The sequence below is a fragment of the Emydura macquarii genome, unplaced genomic scaffold (genome assembly GCF_026122565.2).
Source record: "Emydura macquarii macquarii isolate MOO-44397 ecotype Brisbane River unplaced genomic scaffold, CSIRO-AGI_Emac_v2 contig_2473, whole genome shotgun sequence".
NCBI classification, from domain to species: Eukaryota; Metazoa; Chordata; order Testudines; family Chelidae; genus Emydura; species Emydura macquarii.
The window spans coordinates 14,495,232-14,512,819 of NW_027132610.1; positions in this window are offsets into that span (position 1 = coordinate 14,495,232).

The following is a 17,588-nucleotide window of genomic DNA, read 5'->3' on the forward strand; positions in this document are numbered from 1 at the left end:
AAACCTGCTGCCTGTTAATTTTGTTGGATGATCCCTGATTCTTGTGTTATGTGAAGGGATGTAGAACACTTTATTTTCTCCACACCATGATTTTATAGACCTCTTTCACGTTCTCCCCTTATAGTCTGTTTTCCAAACTGAAAAGTCCCAGTTTTTTTAATTTCTCATATGGAAACTTTTATACCCCTAATCATTTTTGTTGCCCTTCTCAGTATCTTTTCCACTTCTAATATTTTTTTTGAGATGGGGCAACTAGAGGAAACTGGTCAACACAGAGTAGACAGGGAAATGGACTAGACAAAGTGCAGTCACATGCAAAAGTAAATTTAGAAATAGTTCTTTTCTTTTAATAGTTAACATGACTGATTGTTACAATACATAATGATCAAACCTGATTAGGTTAATCGCATCTCTCAGAAATGTCACTCAAAATACCCATTCTGTCTAAATTATGATTGTGACTATTAAATTGAAGGTCTGATTTAGCAAATCCTCCATGAAACAGCTACCAGTAACTTGCAGAATTTGGATGTTGTGAGGCTGAAATCATTAGAAGAGAGAGGGTGATATTCCTATCTGTTAAAAACAATCTGACACTAATGTACTAAGCTGCAGTGACAACTTGGGAAGTAATTTGCTGTTTGTGTATTACTGAGTTTATAAAGCATGTTAGGAGCCTTTCCAATTTAAAAATGTGACAAATCATTTAGAACTATCTTTCAAGTACTAGCTTAATCTCAGAACATTAATAAAATGTATGAAATGAAAATAAAATGAAAAAAATAGGAAAGCAGACTCAGTCATGCAATTTTCCTTTGTGAGGTTTATCCTTAGATTGATATCTTATGTTGTCTGTCCCAATACATAGAAATAACAGTTGGTGTTGATTAGATTTCACACTGATTGCCTTTGATAGTCTTAACAAGGAAGCTATATTTTTCAGATGCTTTAAGTTGTGTGAGATATACTCGCATCTGATAATTAGAATTTTGCATGCACTGCTTGAACAGGCTACTTTCTTTGAATACTTATGTATACAAGTCAATTTTGCAAGCACATCACACAACTCAAATATCTATTATCTACCAAATTGCAAACAGGCTGAACTCAGAAATACATGTTCTGTGCTATTTTAGTATCTGTTAGCTTCATTCTTTCAGGTATGATATAATCTATTTGGGACAGAGTGCCTTCTGTGTTTTGCAGTTCCTTTTCAGAGTTTAACATTAAATAAGTATATTTGATAAATTTATCTTACCTAAAGGCACAAATTTTTAACAGGGTGCTTAATCATTGGAACAAGCCATCAAGGGAAGTGGTGTATTTTCCATCTGTTGAAGTATTTTGATCAGACTGGATGCCTTTTTGGAAGATTTAGTGTGACAATATGTAGAACCCCTGGGCTACTAGCTGGGATACCACTGAGCCCTCTGACCAGCTTGGGCTTCCTCTCTCACTGTAATACTGTGACAGGCCTCAAGCCCCTGGCAGATTTTGCACTTACAGAGCCCTCCACAGGCAGGAACCACATCCAGCTTAGTTCAGTGAGTGCTTTCTAGCCACTCACGAACCAACAATAGAGACACTCCAGCTGGCTCCTCAGTCCAGGATCTTGGACCACACCATCTTCCCTGGTCAAGAAGCCTGACCTGTGGAGATTATTATCCAGTCTGCCCTTCCTTCAAAGTGGAAGAAACATGCACCAGCTTTTGTTACTGAACAGTTTGTCTAAACACTTTACTCAAAGCCACACTGGTTAAGATAAATTATTAAACAAGTTTATTAACCACAAAAAATAGATTTTAAGTGATTATAAGTGACAAATGTAAAGAGATTAAAAGAAGTTACCAAATGAAATAAACATAAGGTCACAGTCCAAATTCTGTATACTAACAAGCTCTTGAATTAGCTATTACTCACCCTTGTTAGCTGGTACAAGCAGTTTCTTAAACACAGGCTGGGCAACCTTACCTGCCTGGGACTCCCCTCTCAAAGTCCTTTTGTCTTCCAGATGACCCTTCAGGTGTTTAGTTGAGTGGGAGTGGAGTCAAGCAATGATGTCACATGCCCCCTTTTATAGTCTTTTCAGCTTGCTAGAACAGTCCATGCATGTGACATGGTGGCTGCTTCCCATTGGTCAAGCAACCCCATTGCAAACGTGTGTCCTATAGCAAAGCCTTGTTGTAAGCAATCCCCGGCAGTGGAATCTTTCTTCAATGGGCCATTAGCATACCTGACCACTTCATTGTTGTACCTGAAAAGCTGGTTTAGGTGGTTCCCACTTCACAACGTTTTAATAGCATTTACAACAATATTTTATAACTTAACATACTATGATAGCACATGCAATCCAACAAGATATTAATGTTTAGCAGATCAAGACTTTTAAAATAATACCACACAAGGCATACTTTGTACAGAACATATAGTTATATGACACTGGTGAATATGGGGCTTTCGGGGTGTTGTTTTCCGATACAGGATGTCACATTTAATCAAATAAGTTAGTGGACTTTTATTCCCAATAACTGCATGGTTAGAACACTCACCTGGCACGTTGGAAACAGAGATTCAAATCCCTATTTTGCCTGATTTGGAGCAGAAATTTAAGCCCAAGTCGCTCACCTGTGTGCCCCAACCACTAGGCTACAAGATATGCCATTGTGGGTTTCTCTCAGTATCTTCTGTTGCAGCCCTTCCATTTTGAATAAAATAATTAAATAGTCATTGTAGTAGGCACTGGAACCTGGGTCTGGTGTGTCTCTGGTGCATCTATGAAACCACTGGGCTATAGAGTCATTCTCTCTATTTAAAAAAATACTTAAGTGGAATACCTTCACTTTGAGAGAGCCCCACCCCAGCATATGCTGTAGCTCAGTAGCCAGTGTCCTGAGAGGGAAGAGCTGGGTTCAAGTCCCTCTTCTAAACAGGCAGAGTGGAGATTAGAACTACCACTTAAGTCAATCTAACTTATGTTGCTCAGGGGTGTGACAAAGACAGCCTCCTGAGCAACGCAAGTTACAACTCCCATAGCACTGTCCACACTGGTGCTATGTCAATGGGAGACGCTTCTGCCTCTCGTGGAGGTGGAGTAATTATGCTGACAGGACAGCGCTATCCTGTCGCCATATAGCATCTTCACCAGACATGCTACAGATGCAGCTTTGCTGATGTAGCACTTCCAGTGTAGATCTGCCCTAAGAAAGAAATGACCTGACTTAGGCACTTAACTCAAGGAAAGGGTTCATGGGTGTGAATCCTGAGTGAAGGAAGCTGTGTAATTTCCTTTGAGGAGCAAGGTTTAGGTCACACTCCTCTCCTTGGCATTTCCTGTTGACTAGTTTAGCTCATCTTGTGGGCTCCTGTGAATCCCATTCTTAGGAGCCTCACTCCCCCTATGCATCGTATAGGGAGCCTGGGCACCTAACTCAGGGCTGAGGATTCCACTAGGTGGCAGAGCACCTAAATGTTAGGCATTGCAATGCCAAGTCTAAGTTCCCTTTCGGAAGCTAGTCCTTAATCTCTCTGTGACTGCTTCCCTGTCTGGTAAATGGGGATAATTATACTACCTACCTTACAGAACAGCTGGGAAGATTAATTATGGTTTGTACTTCACTTTGAACATATAAAATGCTATGTAAAGTATTAGTGGGTGCCTTCCTGGAGGTTGGAGGAGCAGAGTGCAGTACTTCATGGAAAGCAAACACCACGCCCTCTAGTCTTTCTCTGTTGGCTCCCAGGGAGCCCCGAAGGACTGATCTCACATGAACCTGGCGTGCCTTGACAATGGGGGCAGGGCAGCGAAGGCCCAGGACTGGGTTTACATCCATTTTTGCTGGCTAGATGGTGGTAACTTAAAGTCACCATGAAGATTCCAAGTCTCAAATCAACCAGTCAACTTGTAGCTCTGCCCACTAAGACAAAAATCACGTGATAATTACATGCCTGTACACCATACAATACATCTTATACATTGAGGATATAAACCACATACACACACAGTGTGACATGCCCAGCATTCAAATGTATACACCACTTACCCACGTACACAGGAGTCTTCTCTACCCCTGCAAGTCAGGGACCAGCATGGGAAAAACTGGCATGCCTTCTGCTCCACCAGCAACTTACTCATGTTGTTAAAATGAAACCAAATTCACAACAGGTCACATTGATCTATGTGCACTCCAGCTTCTCTCTTACAACGTTTGCATGCTGTGACACTGGTTGATCATCAGTCATCAAAGTTCAGAAGCCATTATTTGCTGCAATTTCTGAGATCAAATTTTCTGCCAGTTTGCCTATCAAGGCTTTGTGCAGGTGCTATAGTCATTGAGAGAATGGAGTGACCTGGCTCCAGTGTATTTTTATGGTACTGAATCTGTCACATTCATCTGTGAGAGAAGATGATCATACTGTGATTGCAGTTTTCTGTTCTCAGGCCCAGGCACAGCAGTGTCTCCAGAGTCTTTGGAAGGTCTGAACCCTTGTAGTGATCCATTCAATGGTCCATGTAGTTCATAGCATACAAAAGTGACTATTTCGCTGCATTCACACAGGCTGAGGTGCTGGAGGGCCTTCTGGCCATCAGTGTGCTTTCTGTGCAGATTCCTATGTTCCTGAATAGCCGGCTGGCATGAAGTCAAGCACATTTCCCACAGTGTGGTTCATCTTTAGAAAACAATCTAGTGCAGCTGGCCCATTCTGCTCGTTCTGCTCTGTATATGGTCCTGGTGCGTCCGCACCCAACGAATCTGCCCTGACACCAAACGAGGAACCTTCACTCTGTCCTTTCTTTGCAGCTGTCTTGCTGCATTCAGACGATGTCAAAAGTGATTCTTACATTGGACATGAATTCAGCAGAGGGCAGGATATTTCACACACTGCTATATGTAGCCTTCCCTGGACCCAGCTTCCTATAGTGCAGAACAGAACTAGCAAATTAACTATTTGTAGAAAAAATAAAAAGACAAAAGAGGAAAACTAACATAAAAAGGGTTCTTATTGGCACCGCTCAACTTTTTTGGACTTTTCTGGGCCAGCAATGCTGCAGATGCCTTTCTCCCCACAAAACTGGCTAGTGTTGTGCTGTTGTTTCCCTTCTGGGATGAAAGGCTGAGAAAAAAAAATTTAAATCCCCCCCCTAAATCTCATGTAGCCACTGGCACAGTCGTTCTCCCAGGCTGTCGTAGCCTGTGTTCTCCCTTAGACTCTGTTGTCCTCCTTATGCACCCCCACTTCCCAAGCTTGGTCTAGGCTGTCTTGCTTGGTTGGTGTTTTCTAAAGATATTGTGATGCTGCATTGCACACCTGGGCTCAGACTCAGGTTTGAGCCCAACCCCCAAAAATCTGTCTGATTTGGGTCAGCAAGCACTCAGGTCCTTGGTCCTAGGACTCACCTGGGCGGGGAAGAGGGTCTGAGCCCAAGGCCTGCTAAGACATAAGTCCAAGCCCTGTCATTTTGCAGTGTGGTTGCAGCTCCAGCCATAGACCTGAGTCTAAAGGTCTGTATAGTGTAGTATGGACATCAGAGCCATCAACCAAATCACCCTCCATTTGTTTAAACTTTTGAATACCTAATTTTTTATTGCATTGGTAGCTCAATGCAATAAAATCGATTTTGATGCATGATTTGCATGCATGATTTATCTGTCATATAAGATGATAATTTGCATGCTAGGATCTGTAAATCTGTATTTATTCATGCCATATATAAGAAATAAAAAATAATTTCCTCTAAGCTTATAGAAACTTTTTTATTTTAATTAAATGAAAAAATGAATCCGCATATGGAATACCTGAAACATTTTATTTCATTCTATTTTCCCTTTGTCACTAACAAGAAAAACAGCACCCTGAGCCTGGCACCCACCCTCCTCCCCAAGCTTGGCACTCCAGAAGGTCATCTGCCCCTAAATCCGGCCCTGATGGACGTTAGCACAGCTGTCAAGCAATTTAAACCCAGTTTACAATGCAGTATGAATGTTCAGGTATGAGCTTGGAAACTCGATGTCCACAAGCACGGGTCGCACCCAGGTTTACAATGCAGTGTAGATATGCCCTAAGTGGCTTCCTAGCTCCATCATGGCTTATCTCCAGTTGCCTGTTACTTTTTCTAGACTAGCTAGCAAATGCTGTTCTGACTGCTGCTCGTGCTGGGCACTTTGCTGTTCTGCTGATATTGCTCTTTCCAGTCAGCTGCTACCAGGCAGGGACAGGCAATATGTCAGCACAGTAGGTTGGCAGCCATTGAATCTGGGACTCTGTCCCCTCCAGATCAGGAATGCTGGGTGGGACCAGGAGGTCTGGTGGAGGCTGCAGCTTTAAAAGCAGCTGGATCTGGAGTGGCAGTAAGGAGATCTGAGATTGGGACCTGGAGCAGTAGTTGAAGTCAGAGCAGGGGGTTGTGGGACTGACACCCAAGCAGCAGTTGCAGTGATTGGAGGGTTATGGAGAGAACCAAAGCAGCAGCTGCAATGGGAGTGATGGCAGTAGTTATGGCTGAAGCAGCAGCCACAGAAAATCGCTCTCTGTCCCTTCCAGGAGAGTGTGAACTGCTCTCCCACAACCAAGCCTCTTGCGTCTTTCTGATTCCAAGCCTAGCTGCGTGTTCCACAGTCAGAGGCCATTGACCCCCAGAGTGGCCATGGGTACTGACATCACTTGCAGATAGCTTTCAAGAGCCAGGCAGCTGCCAGGAAAAAGTGCTTTTGGGGCACATATGTGTGAACTGGTCCAGTCCAACCTCTGCCTCCAATTGACCCTTCATTAACAAGACAGCCTTACCGGCATTGTGCCTTCACACTTGAAACACCCTTCTAGCTCTGCCACATTCTCGCACACCACAAGACCCTTGGAACTTTGCAACCCCTTTATTAGCCTTTTATTCTCCACAGGGGTTGGGCTCCCAGCAGTTATGGCCAGCTCTAAATCCCTTATAACCTTGCACTTTTGACCTCATTCCTAATAGGAGAGGCATTCCTGGTGTATTGGGCCCTGGGAATGCTACTGTTTTGAACCGAGTATGGGGATCTCCAAGGAAAAGGAGCCACTTCATCCAGTGCCACTTCATCCAATGCCCAAAAGACTGGGTGATTCAGTGACTCAAGCCGGAGACAATGGTGGTAACGGCACTAATAGCATGGAGCAGTGCTTAGAAAGCCAGTTTAGGACTTGAGTGTCTGGTACCAGCAATCCACACTAGTCAAAGCTGTAGAGCAAATAGAGGACTGTCTAGAGACTGAGTCATAAAAGAGGCCATGAGGCCCTTGACCATAGTCTAGAATTGAGTACAATCATTTGGGCAGATCTGTCACAAAAATCAAAGTGACTGTAGGGCACCAAAGGGAACATTATAGAGGACAAGGACATGTCCTGAATCCATCAGGGTCTTACCCCAAAATCTGGACCCAAGAGACCCTATATTGGATTAGGTATACTAATGGATCAATCACAAGCCTTAACTCTATAAGCAAGTAACAGGAGGTGGTCCTAGGGGATTTACAAGTGTTTACCAGGGATTTCCATTTAAAACAATGGAAAACTCCCTAGACCTGCCTGCTTTGGTTTACCTTTGGGAGGACATGGATACAGCCCTACATTCAAAGGATTGACACTCAGATTGCAATTTCTTCAAAAACAAAGTGTCTCTATTAAATGCTAATTCTAATACAATTTAAATTGAAAATCAACACAATTTAACAAATGGCATAAGTCACTTAACACAACACAAGATGCTATAAACTATGTAACCTAATGTGACACAAATCAAATATAAATAATAAAAATGCAGTGCAATATCATAACACAATGCAACATTTCCCTAGCACATTTTAGAACATACAGTAATATTATGAATACTTTTGAGGCATGGTGTGGCAGACACAATGTTGCAACATATAATATAACAAAGAAAGAAATCCTGTGTACATATGTATAAAGCCTCAATACAATGTTGTATTAAAATAACATACAATTCCCCTATCTATATATATATATATAGTAACATTACACTAACACATTCAACAATGTTACTACAAACTAACATTCTATGAGTGTTGATCAGACAATCATAGAACTGGTGGAGTAAGGGGCCATTCAAATGCAAGCATCCAGCTTTATTTATAATCACATTCCTTATCCTAAGAAAAGTTATACTTCCTTGCTTTCTTCCTCTTGGTCAAAATCCTCTGATTCATCTCAAGTCCTTCTGTCTGCCTATTGCTGTTGCCTGCTCTTTTGATCCTTGGATCCCCCATCCCAAGCCTGTCAGCTCTCTGCCTTATATAGGATTCCTGACCCTTTCTGATTGGTTGCTTTCTTAATGTCACTCATCAGCATCGTCCCTCCCAGAGGGGTGATGTCTTCTCTGACCAATCAGTTGTCTGATATACTAATTAGTTTTACTTGTTTACTCAGACTGAACCTTGATATCCTCCTTCCTACCTGACTGACCCCTCCCTTCAATTTTTTTAAGAATGACTTTTATATCACCCCCCGTTTAGCTTTTTGCTATGGCTCAATTTATCCTACGACCTTAATTTTGTTTCTTTCTCTAATATGACATCATCACATCCACCATTTTAGATTTCTAACTAAAACCTGCTCTAAATGATCATTATTTACTACTTATAAAAAGCCTTACATCTAAAACTAATTATATTTTTATACATGCCTAAACATTATGATACTGTCACACTTTTGTTATGCTAATTAGAACAGATACAGCCAGTGATATTTTTCTCCCCCTCTGCCTGCTTTCCAGCTGTGTGGGCTAAATGCCATCTCTGGTGCTGATCTCCTTACATGGACTGAAGCAGCTTAAAAATCTCTTGTATCAAGGGATCCACTACCCCCAAGATATCATTTGTTTGCCATGTGGCAGACTGAGATGTACTTTGTGAAGTGTTACCAGGACCACAAAAGTGGTCACAGTGTTGCAGGTGAGTGAGAGGAAGGGCGGTGTTACTTCTGATGGAATAAGTGGGCCCAGAGAGGCAAAGGTGTTAACATGACCACGTCACTCTAGAATATCAAATAGTTAAATATGGTTTGAGGTTTCAGATACAGAGACCAGGGCCTGCTTAGTCCCATGGCAGCAACCACCATTACAAATCTCAATCAAAATTTTGAAATATAAAGAATTAAGTAAAGCTTTTATTTTAACTGTATCCCTTTCCCTTTAGCTGGAGAGAATGTTTATAGGGAAAACTCCTGTCTGACAGTCTTTTAGATGGTATTGAAAACAGTAATAACTGTCCTTTTGGGAGGCAAGACGAAAAGTTAGTTGAGCTGGGCTGGAGCTGTTGCTAAAGTCTGACCATACTTCCTTTAAGACAAACACACAGAAAAGGCACCAGAAATGAAGAGCAAAGACAGGAAATGCAGCTTCTGTTTCTTGGTGCTGAGTCTAAGCCCTGGTCTACACTCACCTGGCGATTCGGCGGCAGTCGATGGGAGTTACGCAAACTACGCAGAGTAGTTTGCATAACTCACGTTGACTGCTCTGCTTCCCTTCTGCGTGCTGTCTACACTGCGCTGCGCCAATGGGAACAGCGTTCCCGTTGATGCAGCGCTACGCTTCTTGAGGGGGTGGTTTTACTCAGTCGACTTCCTGATTGATTGAGTGGGTCTACACTGAGCGCTCAGTTGATCCAGAAAGATCGATCTGGCGGCGGCAAATTTGCTGCCGTCAGTACAGACATGGCCTTACTTGCAACCTTGCTGCTGGAGAGAAACAGGCACCACACATGATCTTATCAGCCACTCCAGGCCCTGGCAAACATGTACCAGCTTTGGGCTGTTTAGGGCAGGGGTTCTCAACCTCTTTCTTTCCGAGGCCCCCTCACCATGCTAGAAAAACTCCTCGGCCCACCTGTGCCACTACAACTATTTTTCTGCATAGCCAGTAGATTAAAAGCTGTATTAAATTGAGAGATATACAGTTAAACACACACACCTCTATAATATAAAAAAGAAAAGGCTAACATAAGTACAAAAATGAAAAACTGAATATTATATTAAAATATTAATATGCCTGAGCCCAAGCCCTGCTGTGCGGGGTCCCCAGGCAACTGCCCTGCTTGCTGCCCCTTAATGCTGGCCATGCTGAAGCCAATAGGTTTCAGCATATTATGCAGGAAAATTAACATGCCCCCTGGTTAAAAAAAAAAGAAAAAAGCAATGTGTCCAAATAGCGCACGGTGAAATGGCTTTTATTTTTTGTATGCTCTCGTTTGAGGTTTCCCTGAAACCTGCTCCCGGCACCCAGCTCCCTGGTTGAGAACTGCAGGCTTATGGCACTGCTTTCAGCTGCCTTGCTGGTCAAGTGCTCACAGCAGTATGGCAAAAGTGACAGGCATGGCCAGCTAAACCAGGCTCTTATGAAACAGAAGGCAAAAGGAGAGCAATAGGAAAGAGAAGAAATAAGGTGAGGAAGGAAAATGCCAAAGCCAAAGTTACTCACCTTGTGCAGTAAGGATGGTTCTTCGAGATGTGTGTCCCTGTGGGAGCTCCACAGCCCACAGTCTTCCCTCTACTTCAGAGTTCTTGTCATTGACTCTGTGGCAGAAAAGGAACTGAGGAGGTTCGCCCACGCATGCTGACTTGCCTCATGGCAGACGGGGAGCAGCACATACGTGGGCAGGACGGACTGTCATCAAAAGTCTCGGATCAACACTTCAGGGCTGCAGACACATCCACAGTGGACCACCCATAGGGACACTACTCAAAGAACCCATAGTCTCACATTCCAGGTGTTCAGGATTTATCTGAAGCTGATGGAGGTGGCCATGTCATCTGGGTCCCTCTCTCTGGGCCCATCTGAATCTTTCAGGATCAGAACAATGAAGGCCCAGTGATGTCACAGTGGATCCTCGGGTCCCAAGCGAGAGTGGGGGTGGCAGCCATAAGGGTAAAACTTGCTCCTTCCAGGCCACCTCTCCCCTGCCTGGTGTTCTGATTCCCCACAAAGTCTTAATTCTTTTAAGGAAGCCAGACAGGGGTGATAGTCGGAATAGCCCATCCTCTCATTATTTCATCCACCAATTAGGCCTAATGTCCAACACACTAATGTTGGTCCATTGATTTCCAATTCCATTCTCCTTTGTTTACCAGACACAATCTTACCTCAGTCCATGGGTGGTATCAGCTGACCTTTTGGGGTGGACTAGTTCTTTCTTTCTTTCTTTCTGTCTGTCTTTAACTTTTGCTGCCTTAAACAACTGTATGTAAGAGTCTGAGCTGGACTTCTGTTATCTTGGACAATTCAGAGCACAGGCCTCTGCACAGTAGATAGTGTCAGGGCTTAGACTCAGGAGTGACCAAACATTACTAAAGGGCTTCATGACTGATCTACTGCAGGCCACAGAGCCCATAGGAGTTACTTGCCTCCTTGGGGATTCACAGATGCATCCCTCTCCTTTCATTCCTTTATGAGCTTAGGAACAAATGAATTGACTTCATTTTTGGGTATCCTGCTCTCTCTCGTATCCTATTACCTTTGGGAGGGATTGGGAGCACTTTCTTGCCTCCTGTATTTCAGGGAGTACTCAGCTGATGATGGGCCTCACTCAGGGCAATGACACGGCAAACAACATAGGCAGTGAGGAGACTGGGTCTCTGGGCAGCAACGTAAGATTTCTGGCGTTGGGTCCCAGGCTGGCTGCGTGGAGGGAAGCACCAGTGATGACTGGGGCATGGCTCTGGAGTGGAAGGTGTGTAACAGGCTGGTGAGGCTGTAACATCTGTTGTATGACACTGTTAGCAGGTATTAGACCTTTACAGGGAACTACTGACTTGCTGAATGTCTGCATCTATTACTAGATGCTAAGCAGCTTTCAGGATTGGGGCCATCTTGTCAGCAAACAACTTGAAACATCCCATTAGAATCTTCAAATAGACTACCAGAAGTGGAAAGTTCCCAAAGTACATGATACACATATGTATGTCATAATGCTTTTCATCACTTCGCATTTTATGGAGTTTAATATCCCTTCCTACTGAGAATAATGGGAGTGTCACTTGATCCTGAGGAAAAAAAAAACAGATACTAACCTTTTGTACCTGTTGTTCTTCGAGATGTGTTGCTCATGTCCATTCCACGCCATGTGCACCAGGGCCGGAGATTTTTCCCTCAGTGGTGTCTGTAGGGTTGGCTCTGATGCCCCCTGGGGTTGCACACATATGCGCCAGTATAAGAGGCGCTGCCGGCCTCCCGTCCTCTCAGCTCCTTCTTGCTGGAAACTCCAGCAAAAGGTAGGAGAGTGGATCATGGAAAGTAAATGAGCAACATAACTCAAACAACAAGAGTTACGAAAGGTTAGTATCTGTTTTTTCTTTTTCAAGTGCTTGCTCATGTCCATTCCATGTTAGGCGACTCACAAGCAGTGGCCCTGAGGTGGGATAGGAGTTCATGGACATGCTGATTGCCACACAGCTCTCCTGAAACTAGCCCATCCCAGGCCTGTTGAGTGATGGTGTAGTAGGACACGAAGGTATGGATTGATCACCATGTTGTGGCCTGGCAGATGTCCTGGACTGGTATCTGTGTTAAGAAAGCTGTTGATGACGCCTGCGCTCTCAAATTAGCTTTCATGGCTGCTGGAGGCGGGATCCTCGCATACTCGTAGCAAGCTTGGATACAGGCAGTAATCCAGGATGAGATTCTCTGAGATGACACTGGGAGATCCTTCATCCTGTCAGCCACAGTGATGAAAAGTTGTGTAGACCTTTGGAAGGTCTTAGTTCTTTTGATGTAGAAGGCCAGGGCTCATCTAACATCTAAAGTATGCAGCCGCCTCTCTTCGTCAGTGCTGTGGGGCTTCAGAAAGAAGACAGGTAGAAAGATGTCTTGATTGACATGGAATTGTGACACCACCTTTGGCAGAAAGGCCAGGTGAGGGTGCAGCTGAACCTCGTCCTTGTAGAAGACAGTATAAGGGGGTTCTGAAGTCAGGACCTTGATTTCGGAAACCCTTTGGCCGAAGGAATTGCCACCAGGAAGTCCACGTTCCACGAAAAGAGTAGTAGTGGGCAAGACACCATAGGTGCCAAAGGGTGACCCGTAAGCCTTGACAGGACTAGATTCAGATCCCATGGGAGGACCAGATCGTGAACCTGGGGGTAGAGTCTTTCTAAGCCCTTAAGGAACTTCATTGTCATTTTATGGGAGAAGACTGATCTGCCCTGGACCAGACAGTAGAAGGTCAAGATGACTGCCAAGTGAACCTTGACTGACAATAGTGCCAGACCCTGATGCTTTATGTGGAGCATATATTTCAAGATGGACTGCAGAGAAGACTGAGCCAGAAAAAGGTTCCGTTCAGATGCCCAACAGGTGAAGTGTTTCCACTTAGCCCGGTAGGTGGCCCTGGTAGAGGGTTTCCTGCGACCTAGAAAGACTTACTGGACCAGCTTGGAGCAGGCGCGTTCCTTGGAGTTTAGCCATGCAGCAGCTTAGTGGTCAGGTGCAAGGCGATGAGGTTCGGATGTAGCAGCTGGCTCTATGGTCCTCTGAGATCAAGTCCGGGCAGTGTGGGAGCACCTGAGTGGCTACCACTGCTAAGTCTCGTAGCATACCGAACCAATGCTGGCAAGGCCACGCACGATTGCCCTCACCTTGTCTCTCTTGATCTTCAGCAGGACCTTGTGAACCAGGGGGATTGGCGGGAAGGTGTACAGCAGGCCTCCTGTCCATGGAAGAAGAAAGGAATCGGAAAGCGAGCCCTTACTGAGCCCTTGCAGTGAACAGAAGCAATGGCATTTCCTGTTCTGCCTGGTACTGAATAGGTCTACTTGGGGAGTCCCCCACCTCTAGAAGATGACTCTGGCAACCTCCTGGTGAAGAGACCAGTTGTGGTAAGAGGAAAAGGATCTGCTGAAATCCCAGTTGGAGGGCCTCTTGACAGAGGGCTGAGAACCACGCTTCCCCTTATTTGTTGACATAGCACATTGAAGCCATCTTGTCTCTTAAGACCTGCACGACCTTGCTCGAAAGCTGTGAAAAGAACACTCTTCAGGCCAGGCAAATCGCTCTAAGTTCCCTGAAATTTATATGCAGGGACAATTCCTCCTGGAAACAGAGACCTTGGGTCCCCACCCTAGGTCTGATGCATCTGATACCAAAGTCACCATCTATCGCGGGACCGTGAAAGGTATCCATTTTGTCACGTAACACGGGTCTGACCACCACGTTAGTGATGCTAGTTTCGACGATGGAATCGTGAAAACCATGTTCAAATGGTGTCTGCCCAGGGAGTAGACTGATGCCAGCCACATTGCAGGGGCCTGAGGCATAACCTTGCGTACTGCACCACATAGGTACAAGCTGTCATGTGCCCTAGCAGCAAGTGGGTGAGTAGTGACGTGGGCGATTAAATCTAACATAGTCTAGAATCTGGCCTCTGGTAGGAAGGCATCAGCCTGAGCAGAATTGAGGACTGCCCTAAGGACTTCTATTCTTTGTACTGGGATCAATATTGATTTCTAGTCGTTTATCAACAGATCCAGCGCCTGACATGTGGCTCGAACAGCAGTGTTGCTGAGATGGACCTGTGCTCTCAAATGGCCCTTGATCAGCCAATTGTCAAGGTACAGGTAGATGTGTATGCCCCGATGTCTGAGGTAGGCCACAACTACTGCCATACACTTTTTGAATACTTTTGGTGCAGTTGAAAGACCATAGGGGAGTGCTGTGAACTGGTAGTGGTGTTGGCCCATGACAAACCTGAGGAATCTCCTGTGTCCATGGAATATGGAGATGTGGAAGTACACGTCCTTTAGGTTGAGGGTGGCATACCAGTCTCCTGGATCCAAGGAGGGAATGGTGGAGGCCAGGGAGACCATCAATCTCTTAAGATACTTGTTGGGGCAATGCAGGTCCAGGATGGGCTATAAGCCCCCTTTGGCCTTTGGAATTAGAAAGTAATGGGAGTAGAACTCCTTCCCTCCCATGTCTTGGGGAATTTCCTCTATGGCTTCCACCCGTAGGTGGGCTTGCACTTCCTGGATGAGAAGTTGATTGTAAGAAGGGTCCCTGAAGAGGGACAGGGATAGGGGTTGGGAGGGAGGAATAGAAACAAACTGAAGGGTGTATCCCACTGCTATGGTACTGAGTACCCACTCATCTGTTGTTACAGATGACTATGGAGGGAGGAAGAGTGAAAGGCAGTCAAAAAATAAAAGGTGAGTTGGATCCAGTGCAGAGACTGGTAGGTCGCCCTTGAGTGTGCCATCAAAAGGCCTATTTTCACCAGGGTATCGGCTTGAGCCCGATTGGGAAGGCATGGTGGAAGGTTGGCCCTGTAACCCTTTCTCTTCTTTCTGTAGGGTTCATGCCTGGCCTGGCCCGAAAACCTTGGGAGGCTGCTGTGGCCTAAAATGCTTCCTAGAGGCCAAGGGTGTATGCAGGACCAAGGAGTACAGTGGCTCTGGAATCTTTATTGGGTTTGCCAGGCCTGCAACAACCTCATCTGGGACGGATGAGGACGAGGCCAGCACAGCGGGAGGAGGCTGGTTCTTTCTCTCTTGCTGGAGTGGTCCCTTCCGGGGCTATGGCCAGAGTCTCAGTCCTGTGGTCTGAACCCGAGTAGGGTTCTGGTGCAGGGTTGGGGGCTGTTGCAAGTCGTCTCTCTGATGTTACTGAGAACGACTGCTGGGAGTGGGGTCCTGGTACTGGGAGGGGACCCCCACGGGTTCCAGTACTGCCAGAGCATTGGCCATTGTCTTGGTGGCCAAATGCCCACAGCTGGCCCCACACTCAAGTCTGGTGTGTATTTGGGGTTTTGGTTTCTCCTGGGTAGGGAAGTAGTCTCCCCTTCCAAGTCTGAGGAGGACTCCTCCCTTGGCAACCATGGTGGGGCCGTTCCTGCTTCAGCTTGTCGGCTGTGTTGTAGAGAATGGTTCCAGGGTTCCAGAGACCAGTGCCAGTGGTCCAGTGCTGGGGATCCACAGACTGATGCTGGGTGGCCGGACACTGATGCCTCAAGGTCGGACACTGGTGCACAGGGGCCAGAGATAGGTGGTTCAGAGCCGGTGAACAATGCCGTGGAATCGGGGCCCACTGCTTTGGTGGTCCCAGTGCCAGTTTCCTTCTGGATGGCCCCCACCCCTTCAACAATAATCTTATCACTTAAGGGGTCTTGAGGTGTAGGTGATATCAGGAGTGACAGGAGGTCTCTGGCTGCCTGGAACGCCTGCAATGTAGAGGGAACCCTCTGGTGCCGGGTGCCCTGACTGCTCCTGGGAGTTGGTGGTGGGTCCTGGGTTGGGCTTGGAACCCTGAGCGGTGGTGCTGCCACCGACCGCAGTTCTGAAGAAGACGAGCTGCCCAGCACAGGGCTCACCTTGTCCCCTGCTCCCTCTTGTCTGTTTTGGGCATCAGGAAGCCCCCTCTTGTGGTGTGCTGCTTTCTGTGCCTCTTCCTCAGCACCGGCGACGGTGAGCGGTGCTGGGAAGAGCCCAGTGCTGGAGGGGCACTCCGTACAGACGCCGATGTGCTCGGCCCCAAGTCGAAGCAGTACGGCTCAGAGGCAGGTCTAAGAGCCGTGCCCCTTAGTAGGACCTTCAATCGAATGTCCCTATCCTTTTCATGTGTGGCCTGAATCCCCTGAAGATTTTCCACTTGTCACGAATGTGAGTTTCCCCAAGGCACTTCAGGCAGTTCAGATGGGGATCACTCACGGGCCTAGGCTTATTACAAATTGCGCACGACATGAAGTCTGGGGATTGGGGCATGCCTGTCCCTGGGCCAACGTCCCCAGATGGGATTGCTATCAATAGAGACTATTAATTTTAAAACTACAACTGTACTTAGAAATAACAACTATATATAACTATGTACACTAAAATACAGTGAAACCACTGGAGAAGGCTTGCTGATGCAAGAGAGTCGTTCCAGCAACTGTCACGGGTGGTAAGAAGGAACTGAGAGGGTAAGGGATCAGTGGCGCAACTCATACCTGAGCATATGTGTGCAACCCCAGGGAGTGCCAGAGCCAGCTCTACGGATACCACTGAGGGAAAAATCTCTGGCACCGGTGCACATGGCATGCACACACCTAACATGGAATGGACATGAGCAAGCACTTGAAGAAGAACCATTGATTCCAGTAGAACTACTTGTGTAAGGTTTACTCATGTGATCGAGAATTTTTGGAGAGTAGGGGTGTGTGCCTGCTCCTATAGTGAATGGGAACAAGACTGGGTCCTAGACCCTGATCAAGGTTTGATTTGTGAATCTCTTCCATACAGAAAAATGCAAGCCAAAGAACTGCTCTCAGTTTGGAAGTAACTTTATTAACAGTAAGCACAAGACATTAAGTACAAGCACAACAGGATAATTCTAGCCAAAGAAAAGAGATTAAAAAAACTGTGTTATTCAAACATCAGACTAAGTACATAGTTTTCAGGCAGCCCCAGTCACGCTTGACAGGACAAAAGCTTTGGAAAAGCGATTTAACTGTGTTTAAGCTTAATGTTTTTCTTGATGTGATAGCAAGGCCTAGTTTACAACTGGAGGACTTAAAGCTCTAGAGTGACCAGACCTCCCGATTTTATAGGGACAGTCCTGATATTCAGGGCTTTTTCTTATA